This window comes from Pteronotus mesoamericanus, unplaced genomic scaffold (genome assembly GCF_021234165.1).
Source record: "Pteronotus mesoamericanus isolate MK-2021 breed Mesoamerican mustached bat unplaced genomic scaffold, CSHL_Meso_final scaffold_232, whole genome shotgun sequence".
Lineage (NCBI taxonomy): Eukaryota > Metazoa > Chordata > Mammalia > Chiroptera > Mormoopidae > Pteronotus > Pteronotus mesoamericanus.
In genome coordinates this window covers 3,407,056-3,427,223 of record NW_026555311.1, presented here as the reverse complement: position 1 = coordinate 3,427,223, position 20,168 = coordinate 3,407,056, and the positions used below count along the sequence as shown (strand labels likewise).

The 20,168-nt window shown below is 37.9% G+C and overlaps 1 pseudogene; it reads left to right on the top strand.

The window, feature by feature from the left end:
• The first annotated feature begins 16,337 nt into the window (after window positions 1-16,337).
• Window positions 16,338-19,880, top strand: LOC129085226 (hepatitis A virus cellular receptor 1-like; annotated as a pseudogene).
• The last annotated feature ends 288 nt before the right edge of the window (window positions 19,881-20,168 follow it).

Here is a 20,168-nt window from a genome sequence, read left to right as displayed (position 1 = left end):
AGAGCATTATGCTAAGCGAAATAAGCCAGGGGTCAAAAGACAAATACCATATGATCTCACCTATAAGTGGAACCTAACCAACAATACAAAGATGCAAGGAAAATAAGACCAGCAAAACTGAAAGGAAAGGAAATCAGCAGAGACATGCGGGAAGCGGGGGGGGGGGGGGGGGGGCAGGGAAAAGGAAGGAAAGGGGAAAGTCAAGGAACATATAGCAAGGACTCTAGGACAGATCCAAAGGGGAAGGGCTGAGGGAGGGAGGGAGGGAGGGAGAGGGCAAGGGAAAGTGGTTGGGGGGAGGCAGAGACAAATGTATTTGAAATAAATAAATAAATAAATAAATAATATAAATTTTAAAAAAAAGTTATCACCAAAACATGACAACAAGAGGAGGCAATAAACCACATATTTTGTTACACCTTTTGAATGATCAGAACCAGCTCCTCTCCTTACCAAGGAGTAAATGAAAGAAATCAGCCCAATATTCAGTCACTTAAACTAGTTCACGTTATGTAGAAAAGAGTCTTACCGAACAAGAGGACTGGCCTTTATCCTCAGTTCCTGGGAGATGATCTCAAGGAGAGTGTTTTTATTAACCTGGTGTGTTGGCCACACCAGACATTCTAACAATGTGACTTATGACAGGGGTTTGGGCCATACAGTATCTACTGCCTCAAGGAAGACTAGAAACAAAAGGTATTACTTCCACCTTTAGACAGACTAAAAACTGAAGGGCAGACACTCAGGCAACAAACTCCATAATCAAACTCCAATAAAAACAGTGAACACAAGCCTCAGGTGAACTTCCCTGGTTGACAGCATTCCATGTGTATTGTCACACATCATCACCATAAAGTAATACTCCTCGTAAGATGATGACAAAAAGAGAAAGCTGCTGGTTTGGGACTTTCTTGGATTCTGCCCCATGAATTTCTTCCCCATGAATTTCTTCCCCTGGATGATTTTTTACCTGTATCCTATTACTGTAATAAACTGGAACTATGAATATAACCACTTTCAGTGGGTTTTGTGAATCCTCCTCGTGAACTAGCAAGTCTGAGGGTGGTCTTCGGAACCCCAAACTCTGCAGGTGGTATCAGAAGTGAGTGGTGTGGGCTGTTCTCTAGCTTGGTACAGAGCTTTATTATATTATATTTTATTTTATTTTATATTTTATTTTTGAGAGTCACAGGTTCTCAGGCTACTGCAGCACAAGAATTAGATGAGCAACAGGCCTGCCCAAAATTAGAAGATTATTGTGAATCCTGTCCTGGGCTGTGCTACAAAGACTGCATGGTGTTCCAGAAACCCAAACTTACTGCCAGCAGTGTCTCCAGTGGCAACAGCTAACCAGGGCTCTAAAACCTTAGAAAAATCATCTCTCCCAACTCTGTTTTATTTATTTTGAAAGCTTCTGCAGTCATTTCCTAATTGTCTGTTGAACTATAGATATACTACTGTGTTTTTTAATCTCCTGATCCAGAGTAGAAAATCACAACTGAGCCTTACTTTAATATCTAAATAAATAACTGATTTGACCACCATAATCATAATACATACTCAAATAGTGTTTACTCTGGTGAGGAATTATTTGAGTGCTTTAGATAAGTTAATTCTCAGTCCTCATCATTAATCCCTATTGTGATTGATAGCCACCCATTGATAAACATTTTACCTTAAAAAAAAAAAATTAAAGCCACCCTGGCTGGAGAGGCTCGGTGGATTGAGTGCCATCCTGTGAACCAAAGGGTCACCTGTTTGATTCTCAGTCAGGACACATGCCTGGGTGCAGGCCAGGTCAGGTCCCAGTAGGGGACACACAAGAGGCAACAACGCATTGATGTTTCCCTCTCTCCCTCCTTTCCCTTCTGTCTAAAATAAATAAATAAAATCTCAAAAAAAAAAAATTAAAGCTCATTTGAAAAGACCACTCTATTTCAGGTAGGTTGTTTACTCAGCCCACTTCACCTCATAACTACATCCAGGATTTTAGATACCGATCTTCCAAAAGGAGCACCGTGGATCAGTAGTCTTCTTGAAAATACTATTTTTTCTTTGGGCTACAAAAAGAAAGGGACCTACAGAAAACCCAAAGGGGCTTGGTAGAGTTGAGACTTTGGGAAGTAGAAGTAGTAAAGATCTTTAAAAAGTTGTTGGACATTGTTATGTAGAACAAAAACAAAGGATGTTCAGAAATGGAAATTTTCTTTATCTTGTCTAAAATATAATTTTCTAATGAATTTTAGACATTTATGAGGTCTAGCTTTCAGAAGTATTTTGCATATATGCAATATATTTTTTCTCTTATTATAATTATATGAAATGCTGCTGTAAATTTTTTTCTGGAGCATGCACTCTTCTATTTATCTTTTGCTACATAACAACCCCAAATACTCATTTTCCCATGAATCTGCAGTGTAGGCAGAGCCCAGTAGGAACAGTTCAGTATCAAATGCAGTGGCTTGAAGGTTGGAGGCTAAAATCATCTGAAGACTCCTACATTCACTTGTGTGGTATGGTGGTTGATGTTAGCTGTTGCCAGGCAGCAGTGGTTTGAACACCTTTGTTATGGCTGTTCCATGTGGATGTTTGGCTTCTTCATAGCATGGTTTTAGGTTCCCAGGGCAAGAGTCCCAAAGGATTTTGAGTGTTAGCTATGTTATCCACAAAGTAGTTACTCTATTTCAAGGACAAAATGGAACAATATGTTGTAGTTTTTTTTAAACTGAGATTATTTCTCAATTTTTTAAAAATATAATTTTACCATAGATATAAAAATATTCCTTATGCATTTACCATTAAAATGCTCCTATTATTTAGAGCCCATAAGCATAACTCATTGTGTCTTTGGGGTGGGCAGTACAATGGAAAGTGAATGGTATTTCAAGTCAGAGAGCCCACCTTGTTACTCAGTTTCAAAAATTCATGTCACTTCTCTGAATCACAGTGTCTTCACTGAAATAACATAAAATTAATCACACTTTTATTTTGAAAGTTAACAAAAATATGTAGATGAATCTATTTAGTAAGTATTCAGAAAGTACTATACTAAATTATATCATAATCATTCTTTTATCAGTTTAAATATCACATTGCAAAAAGTGAAAAAATAAGAAATTGTTCTGTTTTTTCAAATTTATTATACACTTTTTCTGAAATTAGGTTTGAAGTTACAGACTAGGTGATGGTAAAAATTATCTCATTAAAAATGTTAACCAAGAAGGAGTTGTGAAATGTTTTATGACTTATCCTTAAAATTTAGTAAAATTAGTCTTTTGTTTCAACTCCAAAACAAGATTGTTTCAGAAGCTCAGGTATTTCACATTTCAAGATATGTATTGCAGAGACAAAATAATGAGGTAACAATGTGTAAATATAATGTATATTTTTTAAATATTTTTATTTTAATTGATGTTTTACAAGGAGAAGATATTAAAGAAAAGATGAGTTGGTGAAACAGCTATAATTACCGTTTCTCAGGACTGGTGAATTGGCATCAGCACAGAAAGCAAATTATGATCAGTTTTTCCAAATAATAAGTATTATGTCATGAATTAAAGCAGCTCATTTTAACTACTCTGCACTGTGTGTCCTATTGCCCAACTTGAGTAAGTTCACACTTTCCGTCTAGAGCCATATGTGCCCTTTACACCCTATTCTCACTGCAATAAGAAAATTCTGGATTGGTTATAATAAGAGCCAGTGTGGTGGGCATCGCACTAGAGAGCTACATCCCCAGTCTGCATCTCCAGGACCATGATTTTGACTTCTTGAACTTGACAGGAATCAGAGCTAAGCTAAGATTCACATTTCCTGCCTGCCCACTAAAGAAAAGTAAAATAATCTTGTCCTTTTAAGACAGTTACTCCTAAAATCTGGACAACATTCACCATCACAAAGTTGTGTGGTGAGAGGCAGCGTCTGTTCCCCAACCCTCAGTTCTCATAACCAGAGTCACTTTGACAAACTGTGATGGCAAGCTTGGGGTGGAAAAAATAGGAGGACTTGTAACAAAAAGATGATGCCAGTCCAAATTATGTCACTTAGAAGTGAATGAGCTTGAGCATACCTGTCAACTTACCTAAGCCTTAGATTCCTCTGAAAAACAAAATCAGGGTCCTACGACCCAATAACAAAATGAAAACAGCAAAATCTCTAAGTCAGTGGTTGTCAAACTCAAGTGTGCTTCGCCATCACCTCGAGGGCTTGTTAAAGCCCAGATGACTGGGCCAGACTCCCAGAATATCTGATTCAGCAGGTCTTGGGTGGGGCCTTGTAGTTTGTATTTCTAACAAGTTCCCAGGAGTTGCCGCTACTGCCAGGGGTCACGTTTTGAGGACAACTGCTCTAAAATACTATACAAATATAAGTGAATAACATTGCTTCAGTGGTAGGTGCCAAAGTAGCTATTAAATAATTCATTGGAGAAACAACACTTCTGAAACAAAATACACCCCATTGCATAAAGCTGCAGAGGGCTGGACACACCATGCCACCAGGAAGCAGAAACTTCTCAGGTCACACAGGTACCACATGAGGCATGTGTTTGTCATGGTGAGATTTTTTCCAACAAGACATTGCTGTGCTCAACAAACTGGAAAATGGGAGTGACTCGGCCATCCAAATCTTTTTAAAATCCCAAAAGTGCGCCTTGCTAGTAGAAATCAACTCCTGTGTTTGAAAATTTGAGTTTATTCTTGCTTTTGCTTTTAAAATTCTACCAATCACCTTCTTCAAAATTCAGTAAAGTTTTGGCCAATAGCAATCTGGACTCAGTATTTAATAGCAGTATTTGGTAAATGGTGGTACCACTTTACACGAAACAAATTGAGGGACATCAAACTTTAGTAGTGGCGGCAAACTGTTATTCCATTCCCTCTCATCTAATTCACTATTATTAAATATAAATGGCCTTGAGGCTTCTCTTGGGACAAAATTCAAATATTTAAGCCTTTTTTTGGAGAGCTTCCATATTGGGGAACCAGAATGCCTCCTCGGGCCACAATGCCAGGCCCTGCCTCCAGGAGGACAGAACCTCCCTTGTTCAGGCCCTTGCCCTAATAGCTTTTCATCTGGCAGTTTCTTTGTATCCATATATATCTTTGTAATAAATTGGTTATCTAATGAGTCAAGAAAAAATATTTCATTTAAAACTTTCAAGAACTCTAAAAATGAGTCTCTGTGAAATAATCTTATCTACTAAAAGCCAAAGAATATGGTACTTTCAAAAACAGAATTATTTTTTGCAGTATTTACACTCAGTCTTTCATGGTTATGTTGAAGTTACCATTTTCTTCAAGTGCCCATCAAAATAACATATTTTTCCTACCTGAATGGATCCTGGACAAAGAAGTTCTGTGAAAGCGATCTACTCAAAACTGTATCCATATTCTCTTTCTTTAAAAAGCCTGAAGGCTTAAGTCCACATTAGGAACAATTGTTCTACTTTGTTCAGTGTTACCCCAACATTACTATCTTGCAAAATAAATATTGTAAGACATTTTGTTAACAAAGTGCCCTTTTTACTACATTAAGACTCAGCACTGTATCACTGTATTTCTAAATCAGGTCTTAACTTGTGAAAACCAAGCAGCCAAGACAGCCCAAACCTGGTATCAGCTCCTTAGTCAGCTTTTTGATTAATCCTCTGGCTTATTAGAAAAATGCTATCAGAAATTTGTGCATAGTAAACTATAAATCAGATAGTTTTTAGAACTAGACAGCACTCTTTTCGACATCCAGCTAACATAACGGAAAATCAAAGTAATGCTAAGCCCTGGCTGGGTAACTCAGTTGGTTAGAGCATCATCCCAATCCAAGGCTGTGGTTCAGTCCCCAGTCAGGGCACATAAAAATCAATGTCTGTCTGTCTGTCTCTCTCTCTCTCTCTCTCTCCTCCTCTTTCTCTCCCTCTCTCAAAAAAAAAAAAGAAAGAAAGAAGGTGACATTATATGTTACCAGGCTGACAGTATCAATATGGGCTTGCTGGAATAAGTGTTCTAAATTATAGGCTAAATTCATTAAAGCTTTTCTCAACAAATTCTTCAATAGCTCTCTCAAAAGCTTTCTAATAAATAGACATAGAGATGATTATCATTTACCTGTGTTTGACATTTTACTGAAAAATTGATAGTGACAAATTATTAAAGACAATAAATGGACTTGAAAACTAGTATTTCCATGTGGAAGGGGGATGGAGAAGTTGTGAATAGCTATGAACTATAGAGAATTTTTTAATTCTCATATCCAAAGTCCACACGGTACTCCCCACTACGCAATATGATTTTAGTTTGTGATAGATGCAGTATTTAATAACCAATAAGACTATAAATTACTAGTAGCTATCATATTGAATTCTGAAACTTAACATGCACTCATGTTTATTATAAAATATTTACATTGTATTGCTCAAATTCAGAAATAATTTAAAATTCCGACTGTATACATTATGAACATTCCACTCAACTTATCTCCAACATGAGTGAAATAGGCAACTTGTAACTCTGATGAAGGTTAAAATAAACTGTTTGATAATTAAAAATTATCTAATGTGATATGATAAGAAAAGTGGATCTTAGGAAATGTACGAAAAGTTTGCTCAGGACAAAGGGATAAAGTATCAGGGCTGATGAAGAATAAATTCAGTGTAATAAAGAATAGGAGGCTCTATGCCCTTCGTGTCCCTTACAGGTGAGAAAAGACAAGTTCATTGGACTCCTTCCATCCCATTTCCTCAGGTTCTGAACGAAAGATCCTAAAATAAGATGAACTCTTTACTTAGGAACAGGCAGCCTGTTCAGGAGCAGGTGTATCCTAGTCACCTTCTACACTCCCTTATTGTCCCCTAAATTTCGAATTCTTTCTGCATGTTGGTAGGGGAGTTGTGGGGAGCAGGTGACAGAGCACCATATCATCTTAACTTCCATGAAAAAGAAAATGTAAGGTGGTCGAGCTTTCTTTTTTCATTAAGGTATATAAATGGCTTTAAATCCCATTCTCCCTTCATTGATAGTAAAGTCATCGTCAAGGAAAAAGTTTTGGATTTTTTCTGATTCTTTTTTTTTTTATTGTTCAAATACATTTGTCTCCATTTTCCCGCCACCACTTTCGCCTGCCCCACCCACCTCCACCTCCCACCCTCAATCCTTCCCCACTATGGCTTTGTCCATGGGTCCTTTATCCATGTTCCTTGATTTGACCCTTCCCCTTCCTTTCTCCATTACCCGCTGCTTCCCTCTGTCAGTTTCTCTTTTCTTTCAATGTCACTGGTTATATTTTCCTTGCTTGTCTGCTTAGTTGATTAGGTTCCACCTATAGGTGAGATCATATGATATTTGTCTTTCACCCTCTGGCTTATTTCACTTAGCATAATGCTCTCCAGTTCCATCCAGGCTGTTGCGAAGGGCAGTAGCTCTCTTCAACAAATGGTGTTGGGAGAGCTGGATGGCTACATGCAAAAAATTGAAATTCAACCACCAACTTATACTATACACAAAAATAAACTCAAGATGGATAAAAGACTTAAATATAATTTGCAACACCATAAAAGTTCTAGAGGAGAATGTAGGCAGGAAACCCTCAGATATCCCACACAGTAATATTTTCACCTATATGTCCCCTAGAGCAAGGGACATAAAGGAAATAATAAACAAAAGGGACTTCATCAAAATAAGAAGTTTCTGCCCATCTAAAGAAAACATCAGCAAAATGAAAAGGGAACCAACCCTATGGGAGAATATATTTACCAGTGATACTTTAGACAAGGGTTTGATCTCCAAAATATATAAAGAATTCACATGACTCCACTCCAGGAAGGCAAACAGTCCAATGAAAAAATGGGCAAAGGACCTGAACAAACACTTCTCCAAGGGGGACATACACAGAGTCCAGAGACATATGAGAGGATGCTCATGATCACTAGTCATCAGAGAAATGCAAATTAAAACCACAAGGAGATATCATTTCACACAAGTCAGAATGGCCATCATAAACACATCAACAAACAACGGGTGCTGGAGAGGCTGTGGAGAAAAGGGAACCCTAGTCCACTGTCGGGAATGCAGACTGGTACAGCCACTGTGGAAAACAGTTTGAAATCTCCTCAAAAAGCTAAAAATGGAACTGCCTTTTGACCCAGCAATTCCACTGATGGGATTATATCCCATTCTTTTCTTAAAATATGGAAGCAACTATAGGTCCATAGAGAATAAGCATTCCAAAAACCACTAAAAACAGTAGGATACAAAGCTTTATGGCACATTAGTGCACATCAGTCTTACAAACTCAAAGCTCTTGGACAGTTTATCTTGAATTTACCTGTTTTTACTTTTTTAAAGTAACCCATCATATTGAATGTTATTCTATTATGCACCAAAGCCAAAAAAACTCCACAAATACCATATATATTATACAAAAATATATAATTATATATTATTATAAAATTATACATAATATATAAATAAAGTCACACAAACATACATGCCTTTCCAATACACAGAGAAGGTCCTGTTTGCATTCATTTGTTTTATTGGTTTAATTAATAATTATTGAAGATCTCATAATGTCAGGCACTAAATGCTGGATAAAGATAAATTAAAACACATAACCAGATTTTGTAAACCTCACATGTTACTAAAAGAGATGAACAAAAATGTATACAGAAAATAAACTTTACTTTAAATTTGTTTTTAAAAAGAAACTCATAAAAGGATAACTGTGATATAGTGTGAAAAGTGCTATATTAGTGTGTTGTCAGGTGGTTTGGGGTTGGGTTGTTTTTTTTTTTTTTGTATTTTACTATAGATCTTAAACAAGAGGTAGACCAATTGAGTTCCCCTGAAAGCACAATCTAGATCTTTTTCCTCTGTGTCTTGAAGTTCCTCATAACTCATCAACTTGTAACACCATCCTCATTTACCACAAAAACTCACATACTGCAAGTGTTAAATATGAAATGCACTTGCAGCTTAACACCACTGATCTACCAACTCCCATCCCTGGCAGCAGCTCATTATTATCCTCAGGTGATGTCAAACCTGTCCCCACCATCAACACACCCACCTGAGCAAAGTCAGTTCTGCTGCTACTCCTGGGTACATCAAAGCAAACAAAAACATTTGAAGTTGGCCACAAAGTAAGAATGGCATTAGGAGTCCAGGTAGCAAGTGAACAAAAGTGTTGGCACGAATGCCTAAGCAGTTTCCATTTAAACACTGACTTGATATACACTCACTAAGTACCTTTGGGACCACTCCAGGCTCTGCTGGGTTGGAGATTCAGAAAGAAAGTTAGAGGATCCACTGTAAGAATCACATAATCTAACATTTGATACTAAAATAAACGGATTAAGACATCTTGTATTTGTAACAGAATAGTTATCAACAAATTTGACTACAAAATTTATTTCTATAAAATTGTGCTGCCTTATTAGCAGCTACCAATATAAACTATTGAAGATTCTGTTTACTACCAAAAATTAACTACCAATTTTAAATATTGAAGATGGGTTTTAACAGTGGGTAGGAATGGAGATGCTCTCTATTTATTTGGGTTGAAATTCTTTTTCTTAAGGAAAGTCAGTAGTGTGCAGATCGTCATAGAACATCAACACATGCTGAAGGGAGTGCTTCCCACTACTATCTGTGCAGGATTCTCCATGCTCATGCATTAGCTCCAATTCTGGCCTCTCTACTTTCACACACAATCCCTCTGTCAAACAGATCCCTTGAATCTGCAGTTCTACTTCCCAAAACAGTCCCTTTTTCCTCTAGACTAGATGTATCTACAATTTCTAATAAATTTAGGTAGCATTATTGCATTTCCGCAGTCGGTCTCTAACAATTACCCAGTATAGTTTCTAAATTGGAGGTTAATGCATTATAAACTGAATACATTTGAAATACTGTATATTATATGTTATGATCAGTACTGTCAACAGAAATGGGAAAAAAAACTACTCACAAATTCTTATCATGTCCATGTCCTAATTGTCATTAGTTTATATCAAGTGCTTTTTATTTAACATGGTGGGCAAGCAGGTTAGTTTAATCTTTAGGCCCTTGTGATTTTTTTCATGCTACTAAACTTTTATAAAGCATAATCAATGAATTATTTTCTCAAGCTCTGTTTTCTTTGGTTTCGTCATTTGGGAATGTCTCCTAACCAAACAACAAGATGAATTTCTTACCATGATGGATAAGAGAAAAATAACATTTTTTCCCACAAACCCTGACTGTAAACATAGGCCTGCCCCTCCATGACCCTGGATGCTGCCAGCTACATGCGTGCACAGAGCATGGGAATTCTCTGCTCTGGAGCCCTCATCTGCCAGTTCCATCAGGCTGCAGGGGCAGCTCCAGGCAGGCAGTAAATCTGTCAGCGGGGCCTAGTACCAAATGGCACAGGGTTCCTATCTAGCCTTTTAAGACAAGCCTCTGAACAATTTCTTTCCTTTAGATTGACATAAACGTCACACTCAGAAGGAGACTGATACCAAAATCTTTACTCAAGTTGCTTTTTCCTCTTAAAATATTTTATCAATAAAAACCGATAAGAACACATTTCAAAGAATCATCTAAATGTATCCATACTTGAAAAATCAAGAACACTCATTTTGTTTTGGTTTGCTCGTAAATACTGCCTCATGCCTGAAGAGCCGAAGATAAAAGGCTTGATATGCTGAGAGGGGGTCACTTCATCCAGTCGGGGTTGAAGACTGTACTGAAACTCCATCAACTTCTTCAAGTGGAAGACCTGTGTTTATCCACTTTCAACTTGGATGCTGCAGTTTCGGCTTCTCTTTCTGCCATTCGTTCCAGTTCAATGCTATTGTCAGTGATGTATTGAAATAGAAAGTCACAAAGTAATCTGAGAAGGAAGAAAAAAAAATGCAACACTCTACATTCTAAATAATGCAGCCGTTTGGAAAAGATGACTTTAACATAGGAATCCCCAAACCTCTCAACTAATAACATAACTCTCCCCAACCTGAGCTGACATGCAGTATTTCAGACATACAGCTCATATTTAAAATAAGTGTAATGATTTGTTTTCTCAATATACACATATATTAAAAAATGGATCCCATGTTAGGATAAGATTTTGGAGTGAGACCTGAGGTCAAATTCTATCTTAGTCACTTATAAGTAGGTTGATGAGGATTAAATAAAACAGTATATATAGATATTTGGAATATGATGTATGATTTTAAAAAGTATATTAGTTTTTACTTCCCCACCAGATATAAAATATTAGAATTTAAAAACATTTATTTTTTACATTATCAATGTAAATTTGTTGTTTTAAATCCCCTAATAACTATTTTTGATTTTAATTAATTTAGGAGTTTCTTTTAATTGTTTTATTAATTAATTTATTTATTGGTATGGGATGATTTTATTTCATAAGCTAAATCAAGTGTGGTGACTGAGAAAATTTTAACATGATCCTAAGATTCCTACTTCCTGATGTGCACACCCTGTATAACCCCCTCAAATGTAGTCAGGACTTGCTAATATGATGAAATAATCACTGCTTTAATTAGGTTATGACTTAGGAGCAAGGTTATAGAATAGTCACTCCCTGGTGTGTTACATTATATAAGACTCTTATCTTAGCAGACTGTTGTTGACCTAGAAGAAGTAGCTATCCCTGTTGGGAAAGGGCCTTGTGAGAAGGCCCTGCAGTGGTCTCATGAGAGCTGAGACCAGCCTTCTGCTGAGAGCAACACAGTTGAGACCTCAACCGACAACATAAGGAACTGAATTCTGGCAACACCGACAAGATCTTGGAAAAGCACCCAAACCTTCAGTGGAGAACACAGACTGGCCAAAGCCCTGGTTGCAGCCTTGTAAGACCCTGAGCAGAAGACCCAGGCTCCTAACCCATACTCTTAACCCACAGAAAGTGTGAGATAATATATGTTGTTGCTTTTCTACTGAATATGGAAAAACTTGTTACACAACATAAGAAATTAATTCATGGAGCAAATAACAGTTCATATTAGGTGATTAATATAAAAGCCATTCCCTCAAGGAGAGAGTAAAGTATGAGTAATTGGCTCCTCAAACCCTAATCTGTTAGAGAAGGCATGCCAGCTCCCATCTCTTAGAAATCAGCATCAGTTGACAGTGAAACACAGGCCTATTTTTAAAAAGCAGGTAGTTACACTACAAATGATATTTAGGAGTAACAGTGACAACTCATATTAATTGTTCATGTCTTGTGTGCAGGCACTGTTGTAAGCACTTGACATCATTTGTACCTTGAGATGTTTTCCTATGGCATATAATTGAAAATTGAACAAACAACCCCACAAGATTTTTAATACTATTTTCTCAAAACAGTTCTACTCTTTAGAATATCTACATGAGATCTAAACTAATAGCTGTTAAACTCTAACTTATTCACATGGAATCTCAAGAGACCCCAAATGGCCAAAAAACAACCTTGGAAAAAAACAAAGTTGGAAGTCTCACACTTCCCTATTTCAAAACTTACCACAAATCTACAAAACCAAAATACCATGTTACTGACGTAAAGACAGACATATATACTGATTAAACACAATAGAGCGCATGTGCATACACGGTTATGATTTTTGACCAGGGCGACATGACTGATCAGTGGGTGCTGGGAAAAATAGAACGTCCACATTCAAAAGAATGAAGTCAGAGCCTTACCTTACACCATAAATGAAAACTTACTCAGAACAAATCAAAGGCCTAAAACATAAAGCTCTTTAGAAATAAACAAGAGGAAAACATCATGACATTGGATTTAGAAATAGTTTCTTGGATATGACACTAAGCTCAGGTAATGAAAAAATAAATAAAATAAAATAAATTGGATTTCATCAAAATTAAATTCTTTTGTGCATCAAAGGACACTTTTAACAGAATGAAAAGGCAACACTCTAAATGAAAGAAATATTTGCAAATCATATTTATAATAAGGCGTTAATACCCAGAATTTATAATGAAATTCTAAAAGTCAACAACAACAAAACAAACAATCCAATTAAAAAATGGACAAAGGACTTAAACAGATTTTTTCTTCCAAAGAAAATACAAATGATCAATTGGCACATAAAAAGATGTTTAACACCACTTCTCATTAGGAAAAATGCAAATCAAAACTACAAGATACCACTGTACTCATTAGTATGATTATCCAAAAGCCAAAATAATAATAAGAATAAATGTGTTGACTGGTAGGAATGTAAAATGGTGCAGCCACTATGAAAAACAGTATGGTGGTTCCTCAAAAAAATTAAAAACTGAATTGCCATATGATCCAGCAACTCCACTTCTGGGTATATTAAAACTACTTGAACAGGTATTTGTACACCCAAGTTCATAGCACCATTATTCACAATAGCCAAAAAGTGAAAACAATTCAAGAATGGATAAACAAAATGTGGTATGAACATATAATAGAATATTATTTAGGCTTATAAAGAAAATTATGACACGTTACAATATAGATAAAACTTGAAGACATTATGCTAAGTGAAATACATCAATCACAAAAGGGCACATATGTCGTAATAGCACATAGATGAATTTCCTAGTGGTAGTATTCACAGAGACAGAAAGTAGAATAGTGGTTGCCAGCAGGTATGGGGAGAGGAAGGGGAAATGGTCAGTTAATGGGTAAGGAGTTTTAGTTTGGGAAGATGAAAATTTCCTGGAGATAAATAGGGTGATGGTTGCAAAAACAATGTGACTGTACTTAATGCCACTAAACTGTATATTTAAAAATGGTTAAAATGGTAAATTTTATGCTATGTATATTTTACCATAATAAAAAAATACACTTAAAAAATTAACTTATTCTACCCAGGAGATAGTTTTAATCAACATGAGAGTGTGTGCTTAAAAAAAAATCCTTTTATACCTGTAGATTAACACCACACTTTGCAAAGGTGGTTCCAGTACACCAAACAACTTTCCCAAAGAGTGTTACTAATAGCCAACTTAAAAATAAATAGTCCTTGCTCATCTGAAATCCTATGGATAACCCATTTTAATACTGTCATTAGCTTAGAATCAGAAAGAACTAAGTTCAAATTCTGATTCTACCACTTAGCTATGAAAAATTGAATAAGTACTTAACTTAGGTTCTTCATCAATAAAACTTTAACTAGGGCTGCTATAAAGATTGCTATAATATAATATATGTGTGTGTACTCTTAGTGTCTCACAAGACAGGCTGTTAACTTTGCCTCCTCTACATGGTTCTTCAGAATTCTGGTTCCTTTTTTATCATAAAATCACGATCCACTGACTATTCTGCATTTAACCAACAAAAATGTTGAGAGTGAGGAAAATCTTGCAGTACAGTTTATGGCTATGCCTGCAAATAGAATTCAAAACTTCCATGATTGCAATCTTCCTGCAAGGGAAACTGCTAAGTATAGTTCTATTTGCCCAGAAAAGGAAATGAGAGTGGAGAGCATCTAACCTGTCTTTGCCTCACCTGTGACCTAGGAGAAAGTTGCCTGCTATCATTTAAGGAATATCCAAAAATATAGTGAGAGTGAGGAAGCAATCTCATTTCTCTCTGTCTCCTAGTGTCAGGTATTTCTCTCTTTGGAGGTGCGATCCCTTTCCCTTGGAGGTACCCAGTTGTTTTCTGGGCTGTTTAAAGCCTCAGATAAACACTGTGCATAGTCCTGGAAGCCTTAACTGGCTGGGGGAGTGAGATAGGGTTGAATATGAATTAAGTGATTTAACTTGTACATAATTTAAAACTTTAAATTTATAAAGCAAACTTGAATAATATATGGAGTAAAATGCAAAATTCACATAAATTTCTAAATGGGAAAACATGAAATTTCTTTGATAATTTATACAAGAAGGGGAGTTTTATGCTGAATTTGTGAATGTGTTCATATTGTTTTAGGATTACTTCAGGGAAAAGATATCCATCAAATGTATTACCTTCTATGTTTTTAATTATTTAACTGAACCTTTCTCCTTCTTTTTGTGTACTAAATATTTTTATATATGTATATATAACTACTAAATATTAGCATAATCTGAATATTACACACTAGCTATACAAAAACTTACACTTCATTATACCCTAAATGCCTTCCCACATCTTCGGTATAAATATACCAGCATTCTTTCAGCTAAAAATGGTTATCACCCCAATCACACTGTGTCTGTATTGCCATCCAACTGCTAAAAGCAGTTCTCTTGTGCAAGTGTTCAAAGACAGGCAGGTGGAGAGGTGTTGTAAGACAAAGTATAGTCAAGCCAAGTAACTAGTTCACATTTGTGTCTGTCAACATTTCAGAAGAGGTGACTTGTTGACTGGATTTCCTGACCTAAGACATTTGTTTATTTGAATTTATAACATAGATAAAGTTTAACTCTTTCACTTCACACTTTAGTATTTAATATTATTTAATTAGATACTAAATGCATGAAAATGGTATCTAATTAAACAAGTTAAACTGCACAGATAAAGAGTTAATGAATTAACTGCTGCTCCTTCTAACCCTCACCCAGAAAACCATTGTTAACATTTTTCTCCTAGATCATACAAATATATATAAGCATACACGTACTTAAGATTCTTAGGTGTTTCTTTTTTACAAAAATGGCATTGTACCAACCATTGCACTTCTCAATATAAACATTACTCCAATTAATAAACATGGATTTAATTCACTTTAAGATATAGAATAATATTCCCTTATATTACATACCATAAGTAATTCATTTTGAACACTCATGGGCTTTGTTGCTTGGGGCACATGGTAGGAGCTACCTAACAATCTGCATTTCGTGGCTGCTGGTGCTGGTCTTAGAGTCACTTGGGCAGGCACTTGGGAACCCAGGCCAGCTGCTATTTGTGTCAGTCTTGGGACTCTTTGATGGACAACACATTGTGAGCTGAGGCCAGTCACCACTTGTGCCAGGTCTGCGGCCACTTAGTTAAAGCTATGTTGCAAACCAAGACTGGCCACTGCTTATCCAAGCTTGAGGCCACCTGATGGGAGTTAGAATGCAAGTTTAGGCTGGTTGCCACTTGTACCAGGGATGCTTAGAAAGAGGTACAAGACACAGAGAGGCCAGCCCCTGCTTGTTTGGAGTTTGCGAACCTTTGAGACATGTTACAAAAGTTCACAGAGAAAGCCAAACCAGGTCACTAGGGTAGAGGAGGTGCTGGAAAAGGCTCAGCCAGGCAAGCAAATGGGATGAGGTGGGATCTCAAGGAATCACCAGGGTGGGGTGAACAGTGTTAGCCAGGTTAATGGAAAGCCCAAGTTTGGCCTTTGTCTGTGCTGGGTTGACTGGGTGAGAAGAGCCCTCAACAAAGGAACAATGGTGCCTGTCAGCACCTCTGTCCCCAAAGAGAGTTGCCTCCATCCTGCCCCTCCAGGTCTCATTCCGAAGTTAGTTTAGTTCCTCCTCTTATGTCCCTGATGCTTTTGAGCGGCTCCCCCTGCTTTGGAGCTTAGAGTGAGTGAGTCTGTGAGCAAGAGGATCCTGTTGGTTTCCAGCATCCCTTTGTCTTACTGGGATGCAATCCCCCATTTTTCACAGCTGGATGGTACAGGGACTCCTCTTCCCAGCACTGGTACCCCAGGCTTTGGATCCTCATGTGGGGCTGGACTCCTTGCTCCTAGGGCAGAGCTTCACAGCCAAAGTACCTCCTCCTATTCTTCATCGCCACACTGTGGTTGTGGGACCTGACTGCTCCACATCTTCACCCCTCCCACTAGCCTCAATGCGGCTTCTGCTTTATCCTTAGTTATAGGAGGTCTGTTCAGCTAGTCTTCAGCTGGTTCTCAGTTATGGTTGTTGTATGATTCAGTTGTAATTTTTATGTGGTCATGGGAGAAGGTGAGAAGAGCATTTTCCTATCTGACATTTTGTTTGCAAATTGAATATATTGGTTTTAAATTAGCTTGCTTATCACATTGTAAGGCGTATAAATGTCAAATCACTATATTGTACATCTGAAACTGATATACTATGTATACCAACTATACTTAAATAAAATAATAATAATGAAATTGATGTATGCAATACGCCTTGATCTATTCTTTGTTCCATTTGCTTCATCCAGTTGTCTTTTACTAGGCTAGTAACATTATTTTAGTTATAGGGGCTGGTAGAGAGGCAGTTGCCCATTGGCATTGTGTTTTCTTTGCCTTCCTTGATACATCACTAAAAGACATTTCTCATTCTTCATGCATGTAAGTGAGGCCACAAACCAAAAACTTTTAAAAAGATGAGTGTTCTCCATTTTTGTTGCCAATCACTGGATGCAACAGAAGGAAGGAAGAGCGCAAGATAGAAGGAACACGGCTATGCTGGTTTATCAACTCATTGCCCCTCGGTGCCAAATCTACCTCTCTTTGCTCTTCTTCATCCTGTTGGTGCTGATGCCTATTAACCAAGTGGAATAAGGTGAAGCTTGTCAGCAGAAAGCATTAGAACACTCTAAAAGAAGGGGCTTCTTATCCCAGCTCTGAGGCGGCTTTTCCTATTGATTCTTGCAGCACATGGTAGCAAACAGCTGGCCTCCTAGTGGCACCGCCCTCCTCAGCAAGTTTCTCCAGCACCCCAGCAGACAGCTTCTCAGTGAGTCTTGCCAGCACAGTGGGCAATTTCTTGCTTACGAGCTGCAGACTGTGGCCCCTCAGCAAAATTTCTCACCTTCCAATGGGCGACAGGAGCTCTGACTCTCAGCCTTGGTGGGTTTGGAGGAGGCTCTTCCAAGTTCATTCCTTCCTTGGGTACTCAGCCTTAGCCCTAGAGGTAGTGACTGCTCCCCTATATTCTATTCCTCTGTTTAGAGTTCTCTCTACACCTTAGTAGTTAATCCTCCTACTTAATAAATCTCCATATTAACTTTTCCCTATCCAAATTACTGGCATATTTTCTATCTCCTGAGGATACTGCATATCTGTGACTGACTGCTGGAAAAGAGCCTTTTGCCCTTACCACCAATTACAAAAGAATGAACTTGGGTGTTGCTAGTCATAGCAATTACACTACCTTGAACAAACAGTCAAATTACAGAAGTATAGTAATAGTTAATACAGCAAATAAATGGCTCCAGGTTCTTCTTTTTCATATTGGCATAACTATTCTCAAGCAATAGTACTTTCATATAAATCTGGACTTAGCTCATTCTAGTAAATGAAAATTCCACTCCACTGGAATTCTGACTGAAATGATATATTCATGAAATTTAATAATTTTATAAGGTTAACTCTTTCTCCTGTGAAGCATAATATACCTCTATATTTGTTTAGATCTCCTTCAAAAAATGTTCTATACTTCTTCATACAGGAAATACCTTACTTGCTGAATACCTTACTCTAGGTCTTGTCACAAATGCATTGTTTAAGAAACCATCCCCAAAGGAGAATATGATTAGAACTATCTGCCTCTTCTTGAGAGACCTTTAAGGCTAATGCCATTATGTCCCAGATCCTTGGTTAGTAGACCCAACACTGAAATCCCAAGCCACTGCACTCTTTTAACAGAGTCTTTATTCCCAGACTCTAAGCCCCTTCAACAGTATAGATTCCTTCATCTGATCAAGCTCTTCTAACTGATTCTGCCACTAGGTCTCAGCTGAGGTGCACTGGCATTTTGTGCAGGTGCCAGAGATGCTAAAGTCCTTTCATTCATGGACAGTTTCTGCACTCTAAGAATTACCTCATTTACAACCACCAGAGAAGCTGGAAGCCTTCTGACTCACTGGCTGATTCCATCATGCATTCTTGGGTAGCCTTCATGGGCCTCATACTACTTTGGACAGATGCTATAGTTGCTCAGGTACGTGTTAATGGAGTGGCGGGTCAGTCTGTCACACTGCCCTGAACCGACTCCACAGCTCATGAAATCACATCCATGTGCCGGGACCGTGAGTCATGTCCTTTCTCTCAATGTGCAAATCAACTCATCTGTACACATGGCTACTGTGTCACCTTTCAGAAGGACAGAAGTTATAACCTGAAAGGGAGGATTTCTCACAGGAATGTGTCTTTAACCATAGAAAATGCAGTCTAGTCTGATAGTGGCACATATTGTTGCCGTGTTGAGTGCTCAGGGTGGTTTAATTATTTGAAAGTCAACATATTATTGGATGTAAGCCAGCTCCACCTAAGGTCACCAGTGTTCCAACATCACCTAGGGTTTTCACCTCTGCTCCTTCAACTGCAACACCCACACATAACCTCAAGACAGATCTACCCAAAGTCAAACTCACCAATGTCCCAACATCACCTCGGGTCTCTACCTCTGCTCCTACAACTGCAATACCAACACCGAATCTTAACACAGCTCCACATAATGTCACCAGTGTCCCAACATCTCCTCGGGTCTTCACCTCTGCCTCTACAACTCCAGCACCAACAGCGAATCATGACAGCTCCACCTAAGGCCGCCAGTGCTCCAACATTACCTAGGGTCTTCATCTCTGCTCCTACAATGCCAGTACCCACGAAGGACATTCTGAGAGAAACTGCTTCATCTTCTCCAGTGCAGACAACAGAAACACAGCCTGTCACACCACAGGAAACAAACACAACCAGCTCATCATCTAACACTTGCCCAACAGATGGGAACAGCACTATGATGCAGCCTTCAGAGGATGGTTGGCAAGACAGTGGAAATCGCGTGAACTTGGAACAAAATCCATGGATGACCAAAAACAAGGCTCTCTACAGTAGACTCCCCACTGCTGCCCTGATATTTCTCAGTTGTTTTGCTGCTGTAATTACGAAAAGATATTTATGCATGAATAGAAAGGTGTTCCAAGTAAGCAAGCCTTCATCTATAGAGCTTCTGACTGGAACTTCGCAAAATGAAACTGTAGTACACTACAATCTTTACAATGCATGTTAAAACCCAGCAGCCAGCCAAGGCTTTATGCTCTTGACTGCAGAAGACAGTTACCAGATCTCACCATGTCAGAGTCCTTTTAAGCTCCAGGATGGTATTTCTGTCAATTTCCCACATATTCCAACCTGCCCGTGATGTTGGTTAGAGTGTCTCTAGCTCTTCTGTGTGTAGTCAACTTAGTGGTGATAGATGTTAATTTTTTATGTGAAAACTGGTTCAGTCTTTCTGATCATAGCAGAGCTCTCTCCCAATAATGAATGAACACTTTAGACCTTATGAATCCTGTGTCCA